Source organism: Agelaius tricolor, unplaced genomic scaffold, assembly GCF_023055355.1.
Source record: "Agelaius tricolor isolate 1412-34295 unplaced genomic scaffold, bAgeTri1.0.p SCAF_26, whole genome shotgun sequence".
NCBI classification, from domain to species: domain Eukaryota; kingdom Metazoa; phylum Chordata; class Aves; order Passeriformes; family Icteridae; genus Agelaius; species Agelaius tricolor.
In genome coordinates this window covers 2,963,911-2,988,576 of record NW_027269286.1, presented here as the reverse complement: position 1 = coordinate 2,988,576, position 24,666 = coordinate 2,963,911, and the positions used below count along the sequence as shown (strand labels likewise).

General features: G+C 40.2%; 1 long non-coding RNA gene across 2 annotated transcripts in view; it reads left to right on the top strand.

Annotated features, from left to right (window-relative positions):
* The first annotated feature begins 2,660 nt into the window (after positions 1-2,660).
* The window catches only part of LOC139600260 (uncharacterized), a 55,925-nt gene continuing 33,919 nt past the window's right edge, over positions 2,661-24,666 (top strand). The window contains exons 1-5 of one of the 2 annotated variants that reach the window (XR_011682464.1): positions 2,661-3,055; positions 3,322-3,512; positions 5,225-5,363; positions 13,744-13,885; positions 20,822-20,964. This is a non-coding gene — a long non-coding RNA (uncharacterized lncRNA). The remainder of the gene's footprint in view (positions 3,056-3,321; positions 3,513-5,224; positions 5,364-13,743; positions 13,886-20,821; positions 20,965-24,666) is intronic. The other variant, XR_011682465.1, reaches the window with a different exon arrangement.

The following is a 24,666-nucleotide window of genomic DNA, read 5'->3' as shown; positions in this document are numbered from 1 at the left end:
ACATTGTCCTAATCTAAGCTATAAAATTCAGCTTTAAGCGAGCAAAGACATGTGCTCTGAAAAGGGCAGAAGGCTCAGTACTATTTAGAGACAAATTGGAACACCCAAAAGAGGAGAAGAGGGCTTGGTTGTTCTGAGAGGTTGTTCTGTGCCTTGCCTGAACAGCCATGGGGCTGTGGGTATCAGTGAGGATTTACACGTATTGGGGATGAGAAGACCCTTGGAACAATGGTGGAGTGGCATTTGAAAACAGAAGAGGGAAAACCTCATTGAGTACACACAGGATAATCTAGTGAATGCCAAGAGTGGTCTGGCATGTGTGTCCCCACACAATGCCCGTCTGAAAGGGGATGTTCAGTAGTGACCATTTCATAATGCTGGTTTGATATTTGCATACTGCCAAATGATAGAGAAAATGGAAATTCTCGGGGTGTATGTGCATGCAAGACAGTGCAGCAGTAGGGCAGTTTTTGGTTTTGAGGCTTGGTGCTTTGGGTAGCTGCAGTTTTGAAGTGTGGTAATAGAGAGGCTGAGAACTTCTTAAAGAAGAGCTTGGAGAGGAAGGGCTGTGTGAGAATACTTCTTCCTGACAGCTTGGCTGTGTTCTTCAGAGCAAGCCTGGCCGTGGTGGCACTGAGCCTCTCCAAAGGCAGTGCATTCTGAGCTGAGGGTGGTAGCCCTGGCTCAGGGTGAACTGGGGATGGCCAGCTGGGGAATGGGGTGGATCAAGGCCTGACGTGACTATAGCCCAATCTTTAACAAAGAGACTTCCTGCTGGAGTTGAAATGTCTTGGTGTATTTCCCTGCCTTCAAACAAGAGCTCTGTGCTCCTGACGTCACTTCCCCTGGCTGCCCAGCGGACAACAGGATGAACCTGCACTGACTCTGAAGCAGACATTCCACTCTGTCACTGGTTATTGTGCTCTTCCATGGGGCAGGAGATTTTGCTACCACGGCTGTTTTTGAGGTTTATGCTGCACACACACTTTTCCCCTCTGCCCCCCAGCAGTTTGAAAGGAAGCAGCGTAGGAACGTGTGTGATGTGCTTGCAGGCACACAGCAGCAATGTGACTCATCAATAGACCAGCCTTTGGGAGCTGGTGCCTGTTACAGCGTGAAGCCAGCCTGCTTCTTCACAGAGCTCCAAAAGGCAGCTGGCTATGTCAAAAGGGCAGAGAATAAAGAGTGTAGTGTAAAATGGAGACACAATTAGGCAAAGATAAAAAGAAAAAAAAAAACCCAACCCTATAACATTTTTCATCTCTTTACTGAAAGTTCCCTCGGGTAGTGTGTGCTGAAACAAATAGTTCTGCATCTTGCTGGTATAAAAATGGCACATAGATTTTGCAATAATGCTAGGTTATTTTTAAACATCTGAATGAACAGTCATAAAACATCTACCTTGGTATGGACCAAATTCATCATAGGATATGTCTTTATCAGTTTGTAGCACTGAGGAAATAGCATTTAAGTGATATCTCTATGAACCTGTTCCCTTTAAACCTTCAAGTGTTTCAGCTTCATTTTATGTCTTGTATTAAACACTAGTCAGTGAGGAGCGAGAGGCTAATTTATTGCAAGTCATTAATCAGGAACCTTGATACGGTTTTGTATGTTTCAGAGCATTTTAAAAATAATCTGGTTTAGCACTGTCTGCATTTTAGAACTGGGAAAATTTAGGCACTTATTTGGAAAGACCAGTAAATATTTGGTGCCTCCATTTGATTTCATAAAAGCACAGAAAAGATGCAAAACTTTGCAATGACACCATTGCTTCTGCTTATCTAGCAGGTGATACTACAGTAAGTCCCAGTAATTTGGTTATTTTGGGTGGTGCAGTTGTGCCTGTAGCTGTGGGTTGCTTTTATATCACTGGAAATCTGTGCTGTTTCCACTCAACAGTGGAACTTGGAAGACATGGAGAAAAGTGTATGTCAAACATTTGAAAACAAATACTGTCCTCTATTTTGACATTGCTTTAAACATTAGTCTTATTCTGAAATGACCACAAGAGTCAGCAAGATGTAGATTTTGACATTTCTGATTTCGCTGTATTCAGAGGTTTTTTGCAAATATGATTGCCTTATTTGATTTCTCTACATTTCTTTAAATTTCTACAAAGAAGGCAAATTCATGAAAGTGAGTGTCCTTATTTGGTTCCTAGTTTTTACCTGTGCTGCCCACAGCTGTGTTCACATGTCATGGAATAGCAAGGTCAAGTTGTAAAGACAATTTATACTGTTGCCCAGGGTTATCACCACTTGGTTATCATTCAAGGTCATAATCTGCTTGTCATTTATCATGTAACATTACCAAGGAAATAGTCACTGTAAGCATAAATAACATTAATACTAATAATTCACTACACTGACAAACCCATTGCATATTTTGCCACATTTCCAAGCCTTCATTAAAAAAAAAACCAAAAAACCAAACCAAACAAATCTGTTTCTTTTCACTTCAAAGGTCAAGTGTCTGGCTGCTCTCTTTCTGGACATCTCAGACAGTTTGCAAGACCAGTGCCTTAGTGTGGTTACTGGTCCTATGCCTTTGGTATTGACATTCAGTAGAGAAAACTCTTCAAAGTATCCAGAAATATTTTGTTGTAAGCTGTGCTGTCTTGGCACTACCACAATAGAAAGAGTTAGCCAGCTGCTAGGAGAAAATGTTACTCATGAGTAGTTAGTTAAATGATATGACAAATGACAAGGTTTGAAACAGATTAGTCAACCACTCATCATCTTGGTTTGTCCTTCTGACAATTTTCAGAGTGTTTATTTGATTATCTAAAATTATATTTTGTCCATAAGCAATATTTGGTTGAGACTGGTAGTCTCAAGACTTTTCCCCTCCTTTTGTTCTTCAGAACGCCGTTAATTTTCAGTCAGTGTTGACGATGGAGGACATATCCTCTGAATAAGCCTATTTATCTTTTATGTACTTCACAACTTCTACTTCTTTTTTTATCTTTCTTGAAGGATATCTTTTTTTCAATATCTGTTTGTCACTGGAACTGGAGAAAATTTACATTGACAAGATCTCTAATATTCCACTGGTAAGCAACTTAAACCTCGATGCTTTCCCTAGGGTGAGTGAAATGGTGTGATTATACTGTATATTTGTGTACCCTTGTGATTTATCTCTTTTTTAGTCTGTTGTTCCCCCTAGTTCCCTTGAGATAAGTTAATGTTACCCACAAAGGAGCATGTCCCAGCCCATCTGCTTGTGGGATGTGACAATGATATGCATCTGAATGATGAGTTCAATGAAATGGGGCCCAAGGAGTCACTGTAACCCTTACACTCTTGGTATTTATTCCAGATTAATCTATGTCAGACCTATGTTGATTAGTTAGTTGCCTTCACAATGAAGAACAGGAGAAGACATTCCTGAACTTGTGAATTTTCTGAGGATATTCAGAATGGACTGCAAAAAGAAATTAAGACCTCTTTTACGAGAATGAAGTCCTCAAAACATTTGAATGGACAGGAGCAGTACATTTCCTTGGGCAGGTATTTTCCTTTAATTATCATGTAATTTGTTTAGACAATTTATTAAGGATGTGTTGGAAGGCAAGTTAGAAGTGAAATTATCTTCCTAGTTTAAAACCAGCTTGTTTAACATTTATTCATGCAGGGCTGGGCCTCCAGATGGTATAAATTGGCATAGATCCATTTAATTTAGTGAATCTATGCCAATTTCCAGCAGCTGAGAATCTTGTCCAGTAAGTCACTTTTAGTCCCATGACTTATGTTCAGTGCTAGAAAGATGGAAAGATTCAGCCCTCAGGGTGATGACCAAAAATTCTTAACTTTACCAAAATGAAGCATTCTTTATCAGTGATAATCACAGAGCTGAGTGAGCACATGCACAGTCTACTCAGAACAGACAAAATGCCCTTTTTTCCCATCTGCCTTTCATTACTGCTGATGTTACAGCTAGAGATGAGTTTCACCTTAGCTTTAGAGGTCAACATGATAAGTTTTATTATAATAACAGGGCCCTGCCTGGTGAGCCTGGGAGTACAGGGGTTGTGAACTGTGCTCCCACAGTACAGAAATTGGAAATTACCAATGAAGTTATGCCATTTAGTCCATATCTGGATCTGGCCCATATGATATATTTGCTTCGGGAACTCATCCAACCATCACAGCAATTGTTACTTTATCATCTCATCTATTATTGTACATAACTTTAGACACTGGTTGTGTTGTAGAGATCTGTTATCAAGACAATGACATTCAGACCACAAATGTCAGAGTCCTCTATGATAAAATTGTGACCCAGCACAACACTGGCACCTGAAACAAAACTCTGAGAGAGCAGAAGAGACAAAAGTCTCAATTGCTTTAGAATAATCAATAAAATAACACTTAGATTTTTGGAGTAATATGTTTCCTCACTAAAACTACTGTTGAATGTGTTGTGGGTGATCCTGGGTGGCAGATAAATATCCACCCAGCTGCTCCCTCAGTCTCTCCAAGTGGGATAGGAGGAAGAAAATAGGAAGAGAAGAAGCAAGAAAAAACTCATGGCTCTAAATAAAGACACTGATTTGAGTATTGAAAAGCAAAGATAGCAAACATTCAAACACTTAAGGAAAGCATCTCCCCACTCCCTTTCCTATAATTTTGCTATTGATATTACCACAGATGACACTCAGTTCCTTTGGCAAAACAACAGGCAGCGCAGGACATTAGGGTCAAGGGTAGTAGTAGTGCTTTCTTTCTGCCACTCCTTGTTCCTTACTCTTTTCTTCTGTTCCTCCTTCCTTCTTACTCTTTTCCTGTGTTCTGGTGTGGGTCCTCCATGGGCTACAGCCTGCTCATGGAGTTCCTGCTGTAGCATGAGTCCTCCAGGAGCAGCAGTCCCTTTGGGTGACTGTTGTGGAGTCAGCTAGAGCTGACTGGGACTGGCACAGGGCAGCCCTTTACCTTCTCCCATAGAGGTCACCCCTGCAGCACTGCCTTCCTCCTCCCCCCTGCTACCAGAATCTTGCCAAAAACAATCCAATACATTCTATAAGCTTCCCTCTTAGCTGAGCAGAACACTTAAGACAAGTCATTGTGTGGTAGGAATAACACTACATACTTTATTTATGCACTGCATTAAAGGTCTCTGGTAGGGTATCTTAAGAGATGGGATATGGGGCCATTGTATCCATGGTCTGACTCTGTGTGTTATGATAATTGACCTAATGTCATGTTGCCCTACTTTGTTTCAGTCTTTCACTGAAGATTGTGGGGATTCCAGAGGTTGTGTAGAACCAAGCAGAGGAGCACACAGCTGTCTTTGGAAGTGGAGAAGCATGGTCCCCTCCTGGGACCATGGAGGTGGCAGTGTTCAAGCCAAACAGCTACAGGGTAAGGCTATAGCAACACATAATTTTCATTTGTTAACGATAATGCTGGAATGAAAAAAAATCTTAAAACCTTTTTCGATCTTCATCCCCATGACCAAAAATCACCACCATTTCAATAACATTAATCTGCTCGGTTATTAAGCTGTTGAAGGAGTAGATTTTATTTCTCTCAGCTTATTTTCTACTCCTCTTCTAGCTTTAATAGCTATCTGTTTAATATGAGACTTGTTCCATTTCATTACCTTCCTCCTGGTTTTTTTCTTGAGGTGGAACTAATGCAATGCAAATTGTGATGCCTGTCTCTGATTTTTTCTATTAAGCAACTTAGGATTCTGTACAGCCTGTGTTGTTGACTGCAGAGCTAGAAATATATTTGAATTTATGATGAAATCCTGGAGTTTGCAGTATATCAAGTTTGGTGGATTTTTTTTTCAAACAAGTAATAATATTCAATGATATTCAAGTCTTTGATGGAGGCCTTTTCTGCAAAGCATGTTATACACACATTTCAGTTCTTTTATTTCCACCTGATGCAATTCCATAGCAGCTGCCATACAAAATTTATGACATGGAGCTAAGCACAGTACACGCTCAGCTGGGCACTGAAGCTGCAGCAGTGCAAAGTGAAGAAGTTTACAGACACTGTTCAACTGCTGTCTGGGGCTGGTGAAACCAAAAGTAGGAAATGAGTTCTATCACATCAGAAGCACTGGGAAGGTAACTGTTGGCACATTCTGGTGCCTGGAGAGCTAGAGTTGCTTCTGCAATTGCTTCAGCAATCAGAGCAATTTCCTCTTCAAGTAAAGAGGAAATAATTTTTGGATTAAGCTCTGCAACATGTGTGTATGCTCTTCTGAGTACATAGTCTGGTGCTGGAGATGCTGCAAATTGCTGCTTTTGAAAACTATAAATGAGCTATGGTGTATGTCTCCACTAAGGCTTTGGATGTATTTTTTCCTCACTTTTGCTTTTATTTCACTGTATAAAATTTAAAGGAATTTTCTAGCCTGTTTTGTTCAATGGCCTGATCAGTCATATCAAATATATGACTCCTTTCACCTCTGTCTTAAAAATAGAGCTTCTTTACCTTAGTATTTTGAAAGAGGGGATGTTCTGCAGTCTTATTTTTTTGATGGTTAGGGACTTTATTCCTAAGTGACATTTTCAATGTATGTATAGCCAGACTCTCTCCATTTTAAAATCAGTTACTCTTTCCCTGCAGCAAATGCAAGAATCTAAGATGTTTTCCCTTGAGGTTTCCTGCACTTTTTGCAGAAAGCAGTACTGCCCCTAGTCCACTTTTGCTTTAATGCTGGGCCAAACTCTGCCCAATCTACAATAGTGGTGATCTTCCTGGTAGCAATAGAAGAGACTGATGTAGTTCTATAGTCACATCTGGGGGGTCTTCTCCTAAATGAAGCACCAGCTGACTTCTTTTAGTTTTGCAGTTTTAATCTTTTCTGCTGCTTAGCTCATCTCAAAACTTGGCAATTCCTATCCTTTCCCAGTACTCTGTTGGCTGAAAACTTGCTTTGCTGATTGATAGTTTTTCTTTTGTTTTCCCTGTGTCCTTCTCCTTATCTGTTGCAGAGGAATGGATTCACCATTAAGGTGTCTAAACCTCTCCTAAAAGCTGATTTCCTTCCTTGGAATATGGGGATCATCACCTGGATTAAATCTTGACTCCTTTACTAGAATGTTCCCCTCATCCATACCTAGAGATGACTGTTGGAAAATGAGTAGAAGTCACCATTTAAGGAAAGGGAAACTCTAAGGAGGTTTGGAAATACAGAAGAAACAAAATGTGTAGAATACAGGAATTTGCAATGCAGCAAAAAACATTTTTCAGGTTACTATTTCCAGGAAGTATGTTTTTTGCTTTGCAGCAAGGCCTGTAGGAAATCCTAGACCATGAACATGGTGTTAGACCATGAACACACTTGGTAACCATGTCTGAAAGGAAACCCTCAGGGCAAATCTGACTTGTGAATACCCTGTGACACTGAAGAGAACCTCAAATAACCCTCATGATTCAGGAAATATCAGAGGATACAGATAATGCATGAATGAATTTGTCTAGCGTATGGAAGGAGGATGAGCCTGATTCTTGAATGGGACAATCCACTTAATCAGAAGAGATATAATGATGAGAAAAACCCTAAAGAAAATATATCTATTCTTGTGCTGAGTTCAGGAAAAAAAAAGAAAATTACAATCAATATCTCTACATATCTTGATTTAAAAGATCTTACTCTTTATGTCAATGACATAGTAAGCTTCCAGAGAAAGTCAGAGAAGTTCTACAAGAACTGAGATGGTCAAACTCATCATCTTCTAACAGTAACACAGTTTGATTCTTTTCTTAGAAGAACATGTGTAGAGGCTTTTGTTAGGGTAAATGAATGGGTGGTCTGGGAAAGCTGAATTGTTTCATCCTGGAGTTGTCTTAGAGATCATTGCATGCTTCCTTGTTGTGAGGATGAAAAGGCTGTGCAATATATGGAATTCAAAGCTGTGTGAACAGATAAAAAACGAGAGGAAAAGTATCAGCAGACTATTTTCCTATTTGGATTTTGTATTTCTTCAATCTCATTTCAACACTTAAGAGATGATCCAGATGCAATCTTTGGCTGAGAAATTTCATATACAGGCTGATGTAGAGAGGCTTTCTATTTAGAAGCAGTTTGTTTACTCTTTCTCCTAATGTTCACCACTGGCTATTCTCAGAAGACGTTTGCCAAATTCAGTCTTTGTCTGGCCAAGTGCAGCTGTTCTAATACTGCATTCTCAACATTCCTTGAGGATGGATGTCTGCAGTCTTGGTCTGTGTGAGGAGTTATAATGCCTCTAAGAAGGAGCATTTTCAGCATCTGCATAAAGTCAGCTCAGGCATGGGTTGTGCTGCCTATGGGTCCCAAATGGCAGGATTACGTTTGGAAGTGGAGCTTGCAAGATGGGAATGTGGAAGCCCTTCTACAGAGTCCAAACTCAAGACTCAGACAGCTTTTAAGGGACAATGGGAGGAAATACAAAGCACTCCAAGGAGAGCAGGAGAAATGCACCTGATGTTCTGCAAGCTATAAACAGTGCCGCATGACCCAGATCTTTTTTGGCTTTATGTCACAGGCCAGCATTGAGTCCTCTCAGGACTTCTTTGTCCTGAAAGGACTTGTTACAAGAGTTTTAAACCAGTACTGTGGCAATTGGTGTAGGAAGCTGCTTTTGTGACAAGTCCTGACTCATGCTGAAACCACTAGGAATACTTGAAGTAACAGGTTGCTAGCTTGGGCAAAGATTTTGAAATTTGCATCTACTGCCCCCTAACTTTGTACTTGTCTGGGATCATTTTTATGAGTCATTGCTAGTTTTACCACTCATGAATACTGTGATTCCCCCCCAAACTCATGCCACTTAATTGTTATGACAATTCGTAATTCAGATATCACATTTATATGTGTGTGTGTTTATGATCAACCACAACATGTGGTTAATATAGCTGTTTAAAATAAATTACTGAGGTCTTCTGAGCTACATAAAAACCCCAAAACTCTAGCATTTTTGCTAGTTTCCCACATATTTCATTATTTTAGTCCTTTTTGAATGGATTTTGATCCATATTGATGGAAAAACACGTGAGCAAAGCAGGTCAAATCCTTGCTGAAATATTGTCAGGGCAAAATATGTAAGGCACTGAATCATACTAAAATTCACAATGTGTTTTTAACCATATTTAATAGGGTGGGGATTTTTTTCCCAGCTGAACCACAGGGGTGTCAGTGGTGCTGTATACCTGACATGGAAGTCAGGCGCCAGATACCTGACAACAGTGCTCTGGCTCTCCAGCACAAGCATCTCATTGATGTTTCCCCTTACTTTGGAATAAAGATGGTTTTAAAAATCTGGCTGTGGTATGAAAACTGTACTATTTGATGCTTGATGTTGAAAGAACATAATCAAGCCTGCCAATTCACAGTACAGTGAAAAAATAGAGATTATTTGAGGTTCAAAACAATGGAGATAAAACTATGGTTCCTATGTTGATGTTTCCATGACTTTTGACCTGAACAATGGGTGACACCCTGTAAGAAATGCCAGGACAATATTACAGTCCTAATTAAATGCTGATGTTTTACTTTGAGAGAATTTTTATGTTATTATTTAATTTTTAAAAATCCAGATAGAGGAAATTGCTCAACGAAGGTCATGATTTTAATAATGTAGGGTATATATATTTGTACCTCAGTATGACCAAGTGACCAACACAACAAAAAGCCATGTTATAGATACTCTGCTGACTGGAGATGCCACGATAGTATTGCAGTGCTGCTTCCTTGTCAAGTGTCTGAAGTGGAGGTGTGCTGCTGTACAAAGACAACTCAAACCCAAGTCTTTAAAGCTTGAGAGACACTCAGTTTCCATTAAAACAATGCTTGAGAGGGCATTAAGCCACTTGAGGATCTCTGAGAATTTACACTCAAGTGACCTATCCAAAGTCACAAAGGGAAGCAGAGGCAAAGCAAAGGCCTCCAATCACTGTTTTGTGCTCTGAGTAGTACTCACCCTCTTGTTCAGTAACAAGGTCAACTCCACTCAGGAGTTCAGTCCCAACATCGTGAAGGACTTGACAAGTGAGCTGTTTGCTGGGAACAAACAACCCTAAAATTAAAGACCAGAAATAAGCAAAAATGCAGAGCATAAGGGTAAATGTAAATTCATTTGTAAGGCCGGTATTCTTTGTGAAAAATCATGGGTCATTACAGTTTTCTCATCTGCTCTCTTTTGAACCTGTTAACTTCTAGTATCATCACATAGAAGAGAGAAGTAATCATTGCCCTTTATGTTCATTATCATTTTTGCCTCTACCTTTCCTACCAAAAAAGAAAGAACTGAAGAAGTTGTGTCTCATGTGTATGATTGGCCTGGTTTCAGATTGCAGATCCTCATTCTCACTCTGCCTTTCTCTGCTTACAAGTTCTCTGTCTGGTATTGTCTTCTCATAAATATGCTAACACACCAACAAAATCACCTCTCAGTCTACATTTAGAGAAGCTAAACTAGTAGATCTTGCTAAGACTCTTACTGTAACGCACTTTCTGCAGACCTTGAATAATTTTTGTGGCTCTCCCATCAATGACATCTACAAATTTTGCCAGAAGCAATTCTGTATTAGACCTTAGATTGTTAGAATTCTGCAGAACATTTTATCTGTCATCCACCTGTTCAAGATGGTGAATTTATTCAACATTTATTCAATGACCAGCATCCATCTCTTTTCAAGATTGCTTCAGATTTTCCCTCCACAAATCCTTTGCTCATTTATCATCACTTTGTTCACATTACCATAGAATCATTCAGCTGGAAAGAGATCTCTGGAGATCATCTAATCTAACTCATACTCAAAACAAGGCCAGTTTTAAAATTAGAGCCAGCTATTGTGCAGCACTGCACTTTAAAGAGTGTGTTGTGCTAAGTCAAATGCATTATGGTCTACTCTATTTTACCTTCACCAACCAAACAATGCTTCAGTGAGGATATGAACTCTGAAGTTCCTTCCATACCTATTTTTCTGTGTTTCTAATAACCTGAAAATTGTTTCCCAAAACCTATTCTGCATCATCTAGTGGACTGACATTTATTGTATTTCCCATTAACTGAACCTCATAGAAAGAAGTAAACAGGAAACTATTTGGTGGGAAAATTTGCACTCATTTAGAAACAGAGGAGTTTTTGCTCAGAGTTTTGCATCATTCTTCTCTTGTTTCCCTCCTTTTCCATGATAATTGTGATTTTTCTATTAGTTTCTCAGCATTTCCTTCCCCTTGCAACTCTTAAACTTCTTACTGTTTGTATTTCATCAGTGCTCTCTTTGGAGATCTCAGGAGTGAGGTAACATAAATTGACTAACGTTCACAACACACAGTCTATACTATGCATTAGCTCTAGAGCCATAGGTGTTTTAGCTATATCCATATAACATATACTGGCATATACTGCATTTTCTGTTTTCAAGAAATTACATTTATTTTTGGGGGGAAACCAGTGCAGAATCATCTTCATGATCAGAGTCCAAGCAATGTCACAAAGTGAGACATGCTGATGAAAATGTTTGCTCTATATACCTGGCTGTGTTAATTTTTGCGCTCCATCCCATAAACACTGTTTTCAGACCTCAGGCTTTTACTGAATGTGTGTAAACCGAACTTTAGTTTAATTGATCAGATGACTACTACTATTGTGACCTACAGTGAGGGAGACTCCAAAAGGGTAGCAATGCATGGGAGCCCTGCAGAGCTACACTGAGCAAAAACTCAGCACATGGTTCTTCATCTAGAAACAGCCTGTATGATCTGACTTAGAACAGCTACAGTGAGCAAAGTACCACAAAGTGGAAGGAAAGGCATCAGAGATGTAAGAAAGACCCACAATTCCTCAGGGACTCTGCCTGAAGCCTTTGGCTTATGCCTGTGCTAACAAATTCCATGGGACTAGGCCCTATTCTCTGGCCAGACCAAATGGCACAGCATGGGTCACCTTTCCTCAACTCTCTTCTTTCCATCTGGTAACAGGTCTTATCACTACTGCCTGGTGGGCACAGAAGCAGTTCCCTAGTCCTACATTTCTGTCTGACTAATTAATTAGCAAAAATGACTAATTAATTAGCAAAAATGATGTGATCCCCCTAGTGGCTAACAAGACAAGAGGTTACCCTTATGGTCTTTACCTTCTGCCTTTAGAGCTGGAAATGCCATCCTTTCCACCCCACAGATTTGGGATTCAGCTGAGGTGTGAACTTCTGCGACCATTTAGTTCTTCAAAAATCTTCACTTAGGAGAATGTCCTTCCTGTAAATGTATGAAGGACCTACGAATGTATTAAGTGGCTTAACTTATACAAGTACACATGGAACCTATACATCCTATAAAAGGCTTATTTTGCCCTTTCTACTTCTATTTCTAGTTTGCAATAAAGCAGATTGATTCCTTTTCACATTCTCTTTTCTAAAAGGCCACTTCCTTTTGCAATCCCCCCCATCTTTCATTCCAGATGATCAGTGAGAAAAAAACCCAGATAATTGCCCAAATTTCAAGTTAGGCAATTTTAAATGTCATTCTATTCAATAATATTCTTAAATTACATTAAGAGTACTCTGAGAAAAGGATGGAGGTGGATGAGTTTGGAGCAGAGAGGCCAAGAAGATGAAAAGCTGGAGCTATTCTTTAATGACCATTGTAGTTCCAACTTTCTTTCCAATCATTATTTCAAATTTTAAGTGCTAGGTCTGACCTGTGCTATTCAGTTGATTCAAAGAACATAGAAAAGATTGTGTAGATTCTCATCAGTTGTTGGTTCTGACATTAAGCAACTTGTTTAACATCCCAAAACTTTCAAGCAGAGTTAGTAAAGATTAGTCAGATGACAGCTTATGTTTTTAACTTTACAACAGGGTCCAAAATGTTCTTACAGTCTTTTGAATATCTGTGGTAAGGACAAAAGCTTGTCATCATGGTACACCAATGGAAGCAGCTGATAGATTCTGTGCCTGGTGATGATCAGAAAAAAAGCTGTAGTTATACAGCTAAAGGGGAAAAATGCTTGTTGCTCAGAAGTGGTAGGCTTTCTCCTTGTGTTTGTATTAGCAGAATTTCTATTAGCACAGCACAGTTCATTTGTTACCTCCAAAAGCAAGAGCAAGCAAGTTTAGACTTGAATTTCTTTCATTTTATATAGGCCAGAGGCATAGTATTACTGGAAGCTTTTTTAGTGCTCGATGTGCCACAAGGATGTGAGGCATGAGAAAGGGTGTGTTTTGGAAGACTGTAGCTGAGCTGGGTAAGGGCCACTGGCCAGCTTCCTTTTCACACCATAAGTGCAGCTGGCTTGTTGTACAGACCCAAGGCCAGCTACAGATTCAAGCTGCTAATAATATGTTATTTTTCTCCTTCAGGCCTCTTTACAGCTTTAATTAAATCGTACTTGCATTTGCAAAGTTTCACTTCCCGGCATGTGCGGTTTTGTCTGTTCAAATGCTTTTATGCCAGTAGAAAAATTACAGATCTGCCTTACTACACTTGTTAAGGCATGGGCCCAAAGCTCATCCCAGGCAACTCTCTTGGAGTCAGCTCAACCACAGAAGTCTTCAACCCAGAGATGGTTTGCCCAACAGAAGAATATGGGAAGGAAAAAAGAGTGGGGAAAGGAGACTAAGGTTTCAATAATTTCTCTTTCAGTCCAGGTTCACAAAAGAAAGGAATAACAGACCATAAGTGACAGGGTTAATGGACTATCTATCATTATACTGTTCAGTCTCCGTGCAATCACAGTCTACCCCACAGAGCTTCTAAAAACTTTGACCTCTGTCAAAATATTTTTATCTCTTACAGAAATGATGCTGAGTTTCCACTTACATGATCATTCAAACCTTGGTCACAGAGTAAAGTGACCAAATTGTTTACCTTTGGATGCACATGGAGCACAATTGGATTACAATGAATTTCAGGAACTGGCAACCAGAGTGTATTTGAGGTGAGTGACCTAGAAACAAACTTGGTATCTCATTACTGTAAGCCATCCAGTATGATTTACTTAGTGGGACAATTTGTGGCCCATCCTGCTTTCAGAAACTGCCAAATTCTAATGGTTTTTGACACTGACCCGTGAAATGTTTAGCTAACACTTTAAATGAGGAAAATGACTAAACCAATGAGAAAGCTTTAATTATATGGGATTATTCTTAACATGTACTAAATTTTCCATAACCTCAGACTTTAGGACTCAGCATTTCTGATTTCAGTAGTTTGCAGTCAGATAATATGATGTCTGTGAGCAGAAGGGATAAATTTAGATCTGAAATGAATGACATACATTGTAATGAGGTGCAGGCAAGGTAAGGGATCATCAGCAATGAGTTATTTAGATGGAGATGAACTGAAGTTTATCCAGGAAAGATGAGGCAAAACAGTGTGTTTGAGAACAGATATTCCCATCACTTTAAGGAAATCACAAACAGATTTGTGATTTAGAAAATGGCTTGTAAACCATTTTCAAAAGATCATTTTGTAAGTGGTAAAGATATGGCAGAGCTAAACACATGGAATTAAGGAATCCGGCAGCTCCATGTTAAAGGAAGACGTGGCAAAGAAAGATATTTATTTGCAGATCTGTAAGAGTATTTTAATATAAGAACTATGCAAATATGCTTATATGCTTCCAGATAGGATTAATTATTTAAAAATTTTGTTGGGTTATTATTCTGCCTCAGGCCCCTTTACAGGGCCCCCTCCAAAAAAAATTACTATTGACAATCAAATGGCTGGTGCTCCTAAGAGACAGAGAAGTCAGTTTTGATCATGAGATACCTGTTGTGTTCTTGAGTGCTGAAGAAAGGGAATAAAAAAGGTCCTAAATTTACTAATTTTTTAAAATAGATTTCATATTCACATATCTTTTCTACCTGTGTTTGGTATGACTATCAAGTGTCTTAATATTCATAAATTTTGATTCTTTTAGCTTAGTGTTATGGGCATTATGCATGTATCATATTATATGTCATGACTAATCTGGTCAAGAATCTACACTGCCCCCTACCACATGAATTTTCAAATAGTATGGAGGCTATCATTATTAATAAATTTGAGACAAAAGGTCATGTCAAAAATGTCATTCTTCAGAGTAGTAATACTTTGAGAACTTCTGTAAAGACTGCTGTCTCAGTTGAGTAACAAAGCTGAAAACTGAGCAGCCAGCCTCCCCCTTCCTCCTGTGCTGGGTGGTGTCATTAGCTGACTTTCAGTACTGACACAGAAAGTGAAGAACCACCTATCTACTATCAGGAGGTTTTCCCTGCAAGAGCTCATGCAAAAAGCGCTCTGGGTGACTATTAGATGATTCACCGGTTATCGCTGTCTGAGTCACGCATCCCACTGAGTGGGTGAGGCTATGAACTTTGTCTTCTGACAGGCTGGTTTGCCACAATGAAAATTCACTGTGTGGCACCCAGAGCTGTCACAAATCCGTGTGAGGAAGGCATGTGGCAGAGGGTCTGAGGACCAAAGTTCATCATGGATGTTCTTCTGGAGGTGAAATTGTGCTTCGTGGGAGCTGACTGGCCATCTGCCTGCAAGGCTCAGTGTCTTTGGCACACTTGGCTGTGGTGGTGGCAGTGAGGAGCCTGGTACAGGTGTGACTCTGAGAACAACTGATGGAGAGCTTCTTACAGCTAAACACAACACAGCCAAGTTTTATCCTCGAAAAAAGAAGTTGAGCTGCCTCTGTTTATCCTGAAAATGGGGCGGGAGGGGGAGGAGGGGGGTTTTGCGATAAAATGTGTGGGCCGCAGGAGGACTTCTAGGACATAAAATTGAATATAAGGGACAATAGGTATTAGCCCAGTGGCAGAGACAGGGAAGTAGTTATTATCCAAACTAGCCTGCAATGTTCAGGTTCTTGACCTGTGCCATTAGAGTGGCAGGTTCTTAGACCTGTGCCTCCACGTGTCAGAGTGGAGGAAAAGCTTGTGGAGTCCAGGAATGGTGCAATGATTGGAGAGGTAGAGACATGTTAATACTATGTTAGAAATTCTGGAGGAACAGCAGCCTTTATTGTGTATGCTGTTCTCCTGCTCACATTTGGGCTGACCCAAAGCTACCACCTGCCAATGGTCAAGAGCTCCTTTCAGGAGTAGGAAATGCACTTCCTATTGATGTGATGTCAGGAAGAGCAAGTCTGCTCCAGACATTAACTCCTGCAAATATGTGCTGGCACAGGAACCAGAGCTGGAAACCTTAGCCTAACATCAATTTGCACTGTAGTCACTTACTGAAACTGGGGGAAAAAACCAAACTGCAGCATACATCATGAACAATGGGCCAACAGCATCCTTCACTTGCAGTAGCTGTCTGGGAGGGGAAGTGCAGTTTTCCATGAAGATGCTCTAAATTTCTTTTTTTGGGGTTTTTGTTTCTGAGCTTGGGTTTTTTGGGGAGGGTTGCTGGGGGTGGGGTGATGGGGTGAGTATAGTGCTGTTTGTCAGTTTTGCTAAAATAAATATTTGTCATTTATATCAAACTTACCAGCCATATTTTGTGTCTCCACTGAAGTCTTCAGAGTCACAATATCTGGCATCTTTTGGCTAAACTAAGTCTTCTGCCACTGAGGTTTTATCCTCTCCAAACTTGGAGAATGCAAGAAGATATGTAGGTTTGTTTGCATCTGTTTGTAACTATTTTAATGGTTTCTATGTGGTAACAATTTGAAATATTATTGCTCTTTTCCATATAATTTGCCTGTAATATAGCAGCTAAATATATCCTTTCTCAACAACATAAGGGAAAGTTGCAACTACTGCAAAAGTTGTCAGTCCATGGAAGAGTTCTGGGATGATTATCCTGCCTCACAGAGCATTGTACATGCAGCCTATGTTTTATTATTTTTATGAGAGGCCAGGTGCATAGGGAGAGGTAATGGCTTGTATTAAATGATTGATGTGCTAGGGAAAATGACACATTTCCAGGCACGCACATCCTTAACTTTCAATGTGACTAATGAGCACTAGATACAATACCAAAAGAAATGAGTGACCAAACACTGAAGGTTGAAAGCAAGGAGTTTTAAACTTGACTATTTTTTTTGTCTTTATTTTAGAAATTTGCTGTAATTACCTGGTTGGGGTGATACTGCATGCACAGAGCCAAAAGTTGATTAATGTTAATTTCAGAGCAAACAGAGACAGGAAAGGCCAATGTGCTCCACAGCTAAAAATACACTTTCACCAAGAGACATGACATCTGTGGATTTACAACCCCAAAATTATTTGTGAATAATGATTAGCTGCCCTCATATAATTACCTTGCTTCAGCAGTGACTGGTTATCCTTAAAGGCACCAATTGCTGTTGACTTTCAGACCAGAGAAGATAATCGAAAACCATCTATAAGTCCAGGTGAGTCTTCTTTCCTCTTAGGACATAGGACTAGAATTGTGCAATAAAGCAAGGGTATTTTCAAATAACCATCACAGAGATGCAAACACCTTTTTTTTTTTCTCCCCCAAAATTAAGTTTTATTAGAGATATTTGGATTTTTCTTTTGACAAATTGTCTCCTCATTTATTTTATGCTTTGTCAATACTCATTGCTCTGAGGGGAATCATCTTATACACAGAATACCACTCTAGACATGAGACAGAGCTAAAAGCTGGGATGGACTGCTTCAGACATCTGGTCTGATCTCCATAATCTGGGGTTTGTGGTTATACTAATGTATTCTGTACCACCTTCAGATTTTGCTGTAGAGATGCAGCACATCCCTTAGTCTGGGCTTTTCACATGAGGGATAACCCACCATGCCCTTCATTAAGATTTTTCCACACCATCCTATCTCCTCAAGGTGGTATGTATAATCAAATCAACTCCAGACTCCTTCTGGTTGTATCAAATGCATGGGAGGGAAGTGTAGTCACTTGGGATGAGATGTATCTTCTGCTACCTAAACATGAGAAACATCTAGCCTAAGGTAGTTTTCTCCAGTCCTCCTGCAGTCAATGAAGAAGATGACTCATTCAGTAGACTCATCCAACTTGTTTTAGACACCTCTCTTAGAGTGGGATGAATCATTCTCTGGAGACACCTATCTGCCTCCATGGACTGCACTTCTATTTTGGACTAGGCACCTAGATCTTTGGTGGCTGAAATTAGATGAGATGACTCTCACCATCACTGTTATGCAGAATATTAGCTCCCTTCTCTAGTTTCACCATCTTTTTTTTTTTAAATACGTCTACCAAAACCGAGTAGAATTTGTAAATGTCTCACTAGCACTATAAAACCCTGTTAATACTGCTTCCCCACTTCTGCATCACTTCCCCTAGCTTATATACCCAAAGACGAAATTAGGTCCTTTAGGTACCACATTGTGTGAAAAGCTCACATTCTGCTAAACGCTGGCCAAGATTGCTGGCTCCATGATTCAGTCATCAGTCTCAAAAAATGTTGATGTGTTACATATTCTCCATTTATATTGAGGACTAAGCATGGAAAAATAAAAAAGCCCGCACTTTTGAAGGTGAGAGAGAAGCGGTATGACCTTTAAATAAAAAGAATATGATTTACCTTTACCTTCCATAAAAAATACACCATGCATCTTTATCAATTTCTCTGTCTAATATAAGCTCTACAACAGGTTAGAATATGCTTTTGAAATACATCTTATGCAACAATTCCTAGTGCTCTTTGAATCAAGAAACATGTGAGGAAGAGAAGTTTTTTTGTTCCCACTTGCAGGTAGTAAATGATTGGCCTGGGGGCTTGAAACAGTCTCAGAGCTCATCCACACTATTGTTTTTCAACATCTTATTCTTGCTGTTTGGAGAAATTTAAGATTTTTCTGTCCCAGTTGTAGTCAAGTGCAAAACAACACATAAAAGATGGCAGAGGTATGAATGGCCAAGTAGATTCAGCAGGAGCAAGAATCAAACATGGTAGAGAATACAAAGAAAGTAAGTAAAAAGTAGGTTTAACTAAGAAAATACTAGTAAGCACTCATTAAACCTGTTAGAACTGAGCAAATTTAATATCTGACTTTTAATGTTCATCTGTCGTTTGTGTAACTTGAAATAATTTCTCTTTCCTGGTTGGGTAAGATTTATAGCATGAGAATGAATATTGAATGGAAATTTCTCTAATGTGGAGACTAATTCCCTTGTTTACTGAAAATACTGATATTCTGCTAATCCCAAAAAACTTACATAACACTGAAACCTGATTTCCATTGTAATCTGAAAGCACACCTAAAAATTCTCTGCTGTGAGTGTCTATATGAAATTGGTGAAGTTGCTTCATCTGTTTTCATTTTGAAACCAATCTTGTCTAAACCTTAATCACTTAAAGACAAAAAACACTCATTATGGCCTGGTTTATTTGCAGAGAAATGGCTCCAGTTCTCAAGTCCTAATTACTGGTGTAATAGAAAATAAAAAAATCTGGGGCATTTTTTGCAAGGGTATGAGCTGGGCAGCTGGATTAAGGAAGATAGGGCTACTTGCCTTCAGAAAGTCAAAATGTTATCCTGCTCTCTAACTTGTGTTCCTCTAAGGAAGGAGTTTGCATGTTTGCAGTTGCTCTGTTCACCATCAGCCTTGTAGTCCTTTGGTGCACTCAGACATGAGCACAGTCTTTGGACACTCATGGAGTCAGGGAAATTGATGGAGAAAGGAAGCCGTGGGGCTGGAAACCAAATGACAAACCTCTGCCTATCAAAAATCTTCAGGGGAAGACCTTTGCCTAGGATTGAGGTCCTGCTATCTGACCCTTCTCAGCCGTGAAATTAGCTTTAGCATGTGTACTTTTGCTTCTGATTTTTTTTAACTGCTCGCCCCAGGAAGAACAGAGCCAGTATTTTAGATTGAGAACACTAGGCTCTTTCTTCCACATCTGTTTTTCCTGCTGTCAGATGTCAGCTCTTGCAGCTGAAGTCACCTGGTTAATCATTCCTGCCTGGCCAAACTCTACCCTCTCTGCTCGACCTGTTGGGGTGCAGGACATATAGCAGAGAAATCAATTGATTGAAGCACCTGTGATGTATATCAGAGAAGTGATCACATCAAAAGCTGCTATTTCTAAAGGTATATTGCTGTTTGATATTTCAGTGAGTTGTTTCCCCTGGTTTAGCATTCTCAAGCGCAGTACCCATATCCTGTGGTTTGGTTTTGTGCTGTTGGCTTTGGCTGATTTTTTATGGTACAGTCGCTTCATTTTTTTCCTGCAGCTGCTCCTTAAAGTCGAGCTCCAGGCAAGTGACTGAAATCCTCTCTCCAGCCTGTGTGCTAAAAACCAAAAGTCCAAACAGCACATGGGGTTTGTGTTGGCTGCAGCTAGCTGTCAGTAAGTGTACGGGACCTGGGCATCTGTGTGTCAGGCCCACACTGCACTCAGTGTGCAGAAATGAGCTGGCTAGTGATACTTCTTCTCCTTATCTTAGAATATCCTTCAGAGGAGGTAACACTGAAAGACAAAAAGTGCCTGAAGCAGTTTGCAGCACAGTGAGTCTGATTTTTTTGGCTTCAAACACAAAGGAAAAATCTGCATGAATTGCCCTCTGTGGAGGGGATGCTAACTCTGATGGCTCCTGCCCAGCACCCAGGCAAGGAGGATGCAGTCCAGCACTCTTCCACAGCGCTGCACTGGGCCTTTCCTCCTGCCCTGTGACCCCACGCTCCCTGCACAGCTGGCTGGGGGACACTGATCTGCCATCCATGCTGTGGGGCAGGACCACCCACAGCAAGAGCCTGGGAAAGTAGCCAGGACAATTACTCATGGCCTGTATAATTGCTAAGCATGTGGAGGGCCTTGCAACTCCCTTACAGCAAATGTCACACTCGACTGCCCAGCATTCTCCTGTGCCACACCAGCATCTTCTTTGCCTCGCTCTTCTAGTCTGAGTTAGTAATTTTGGCTTTCTTCCTGCAGGTTCCTAAGAGAAATAGATTTTTGTAGGACAAAATTTGCCTTATGCTAATGAATGCCACATATTTTGCACCCTATAAGTGCAAATTGTCTTCTACTGACTTTGAAGAGAACTGATTTTGTTTTAGATACCTACAGCTGGCCAGGTGAGTTCAACCTGCTTAGGTTACCAGGTATTTTCCTCTGCAAATATTTCTGTGGTGGTTTTACTTCCTAGGCTATGCTTTGGGAGGTTGCTAAGACACTGAAGTGAAAATTTGCAGTTCTTATGGAAAACTCTTCAAGTAAGACAAAGATGCTCCTTTATATCCAAAAGCTAAATACTTAGCTCAAATCTCCAACTATGGTCTGGCGGTGTTTTAAAAGTTCACTCTTATTTTCTAAGAACCTGATGCTGGCCTGTTACAATCAGCCCTGGTGGCTCAGAGGAGGCACTTTAAAAACACTTTCACAGTCTGGACCAGAGGTAACATTTCTGGGCTGTGAAAGGGGCCAAGGGCTACAGCACAGAAGCACTTGTAGGGCCTAGAAGACTGCACAGTGGAATTATGGAGATAAGAAGTGGTAGCCAACTGGCAATACAAACAGCTCTCTAACTCTGATCCTAACCAATGAGTAGACAAACCTATTAACTCCTGGATGAACAGGGTACCATGCTGGGAAATGCTGATAGCTGGAGAGAGCTGAGGCTCACACCTCATTAGACAGTACAGATGTTGGTGATCTTGGGGGTGCCAGAGCTCAGGTCCTTCTCATTTGCTTCTGCAACACAGATGGGGTGGTATGCACATGGAAAGAATTTGGTGTGGATGGAAATTTGGGTTTTGTCCCTATGTAGATGTTAGCAGAGATAGGAGATGGAGCTGGATGCAATATGGCACAGGAGTTCTGTTGCTAAAGAGGTCTAAAGACAAGAGGGCCAAGTAGAAAGTTTGTGGGTCACACAGAGAGAGGGGAAAAAAGCAAGATTTTTAGCATCATCTCATCACACATCTCTGATCACCTGTTTCTGAGAACTCAGGGGGGAAAAAGACGGTAATTTTGTAAAAGCTGTAAAGAAAATAAAAAACTGTTTTAGGACAGATAATTGCATCTGTCAAGGAAGGAGTTAAAGATGTGGAAGCCTGTACAAGGGAGGAAGAAGAAAATGGGTGTGTAACAGGGCACCTTTGGAATGGCGTATCCAGACCATATTCTTATACCAGAGATAAGGCTAAAGGTTGTGATGAAGGAATTTTGTTTTATTGTGCTAAGTGGTCAACACAGCAGAATAATTAAAGGCTGGAGAGAAGGAATATGAGAGGGGATGAGACTGCAAGAGCTTTGGGGTGTCCAGATAACTGTAATTGTTGACATTTAGCTCTCAGAGAAGATGCAGTCTAGTTGCTACTTGAACACAAGAATGGCACTGAAATTTTGGAGGCTGTGTGGACTGCAGATGTGACACATGTCAAGCTGCTATGGACACGAACAACAAACCCATCTGAAAGCGTCTTGCTAGCAGATTCTCTAATTTACAGTGCTCTTGAATGGATGTGACTGCAAGCTGCCTTTCTTCCAGTCTGTCAAGTCCACAACATGCACTTAAATGTCTGTGTATAATTACTCTTGGTTTTCTTGAGCTGAAGCCAGGCTAAATAGATTTGTTTCTGAGAAAAATTGCTCACAGTCCTGCTCACAGGCTGCTTATGACTCGGGTGGTTTGGCACTATAGGAAACAGGACTTCTCATGTGTTGCCTCTGAAGCGTTTGTGGAGTTTCTTGACTGAGACTGAGAGGATTTTTATGTGAAGAGGGGCATCATCTGGGCATGCAGTGTGGGCATGTGTGCAAATGAGGGTTTCTGTGTTCACGGGCACGTGTACACAAGACTCCTTATGTAATTCTTCCCAGAACTGCGCTGCTCATCTGCCCTGCGCAGACATGGCCGCACAGAGGCCTTTTATTGTGCTCTATAAATACGCGCCCTTGTTGTCCCATGCCCTTGTTGTCTTGTTGGTTCAGTTTCCAAGAACAGGATGGATAACAAACCGCCTATTCTCTCTTTATCTCTTTTTTCCCTCTTCTTGGATCTCTTGAGGTCTTTTTCTTCTCTTCAGTTTTCCAAAGAATCTAAAGCATTTTTGTGGTTCTCTCTGTAATGATACCATGTCTAGAATGCCTGGCAAACCACAAGATAGAATATGCACACATAACTGGAGTATTTGCTATAACATCATGAAAAAATTTAGTGGCATTTAACTAAATTAAAGCCATTTTCCCCAAGGGGATGTCCTATGTCAACAACTCCTTCAGCTGAAATATCTACAATCTGGCCAAGCCAAGAACCATCCCAACACTACCTGCTATGTTGTAACCTACCCATAATCATCATGTTTCTTGCTGCCTTCCCAACGATTTGATGACCAACCAGTTAACAGCTATTCCAAAATAAATGTATAAATAGCATCAGTTTAGGCTTATGATGTTTTTTCCCCATACAATCAATATTGTTATCTGAGAACTACAGATCCTGTGCTTGAAAAACAGAATGACATTGGAAGTTTCCGTTAGGTAATTGGTCTTCACCAGTTCTTTTTGTCACTTCTCCCTTAGTGAAAATACTCATCACCACAGGGTCCATGAGCTTATATCCCTGGTGCTTGTTAATGGTTCAGCCCTGCACCAAGCCCTGTTTGAGCACCTGTGGCACTGCCAGGCTCTGATGTCCAAATAACTTCTTGTTCTTTGGAACAGGAGCAATAAACAATGGACAACCTGTGAGCTTGGTTCCAGAACACTGCAATGTACTTGGACACTGCAAAGGTATGCAACCAAGTTTGCAGATCCCCAAAGCCTGGATGTGTTACTTCAGTTCTCCCTGGGGCTGCTATCTCACAAACCACCACAGAAAGCATGTGTCTGATGAGTCAGAGGGATTTTCTTGCACAGAAGGAACTTGAATCCAGCTCTTTTGTGTCCCACGGCGGTGCCCTAGCAACAGCAGTTTACTTTCCCTTTCTCTTTTTGCTTAACAGGTTTTAACATGCTTCTGGTTGTCCAAAAAGCCAGTTGCATCTGTGCCTATGCAGTCCTTTCCCCATCACCAATTTGTCAGTGTTCTGCCTTGTAACCAGTCCTGCCTTTACAGATGATCTTAGAATAAGGTATGACATACAAATCCCCTTGTTAGAAGGGAGAAAGATGTGGAGAGAAAAAAAAAGACAAAAAAAAAAAGAGAAAGCTATGATTATCTAAGTATCTCATTTTAGCTTTGATACGATAGTACATGCATGCAATCATCTAAATTACAATTTATTCATGCATTACAGTTGAATTATATTAATCAGGAAGCAGCATATTTTTAAGCAGAGCCCTGTAATGCAGCTTCATAGATGTTTTTCCTTTGTGCTATTTAAGTGGTCTTGTGTAAGTCTTGCAGAGGAGTTCACTTTGCTCTTGTTGCAGTTCAGATAAGTTTAACAAAGAGAAAAATAACTCTCCTTTGTGTTTCAATGGATGAAAATGAACTCCTTATTTCTGGGAAAGCTAAAAAAAAATTGTCAAACTTTCAAGAATCAAAGGAAATGAATAGAAATGGTAGGAGGAATTTAATTTTAAGCTGTTGAAAATAGGACTCTTTGGGAAGTTGATAGAATTTTGTAGCCTCAGAAAGCCTATTTAAAACAAGTACAAAAGTGCTACCAGCCCCCTTAAAGTTTATTTCAGTATGAAAATCTTTCTAGTAAATAGAAATAACCAAGTACTGAGATTTAGGAAGGTATATATAATTCTGTATAAATTTCAGATAACCTCTAAAATGGGATTTCCTCTGCCTGAACTTCTAAGACACTTGTAGGAGATTCCTG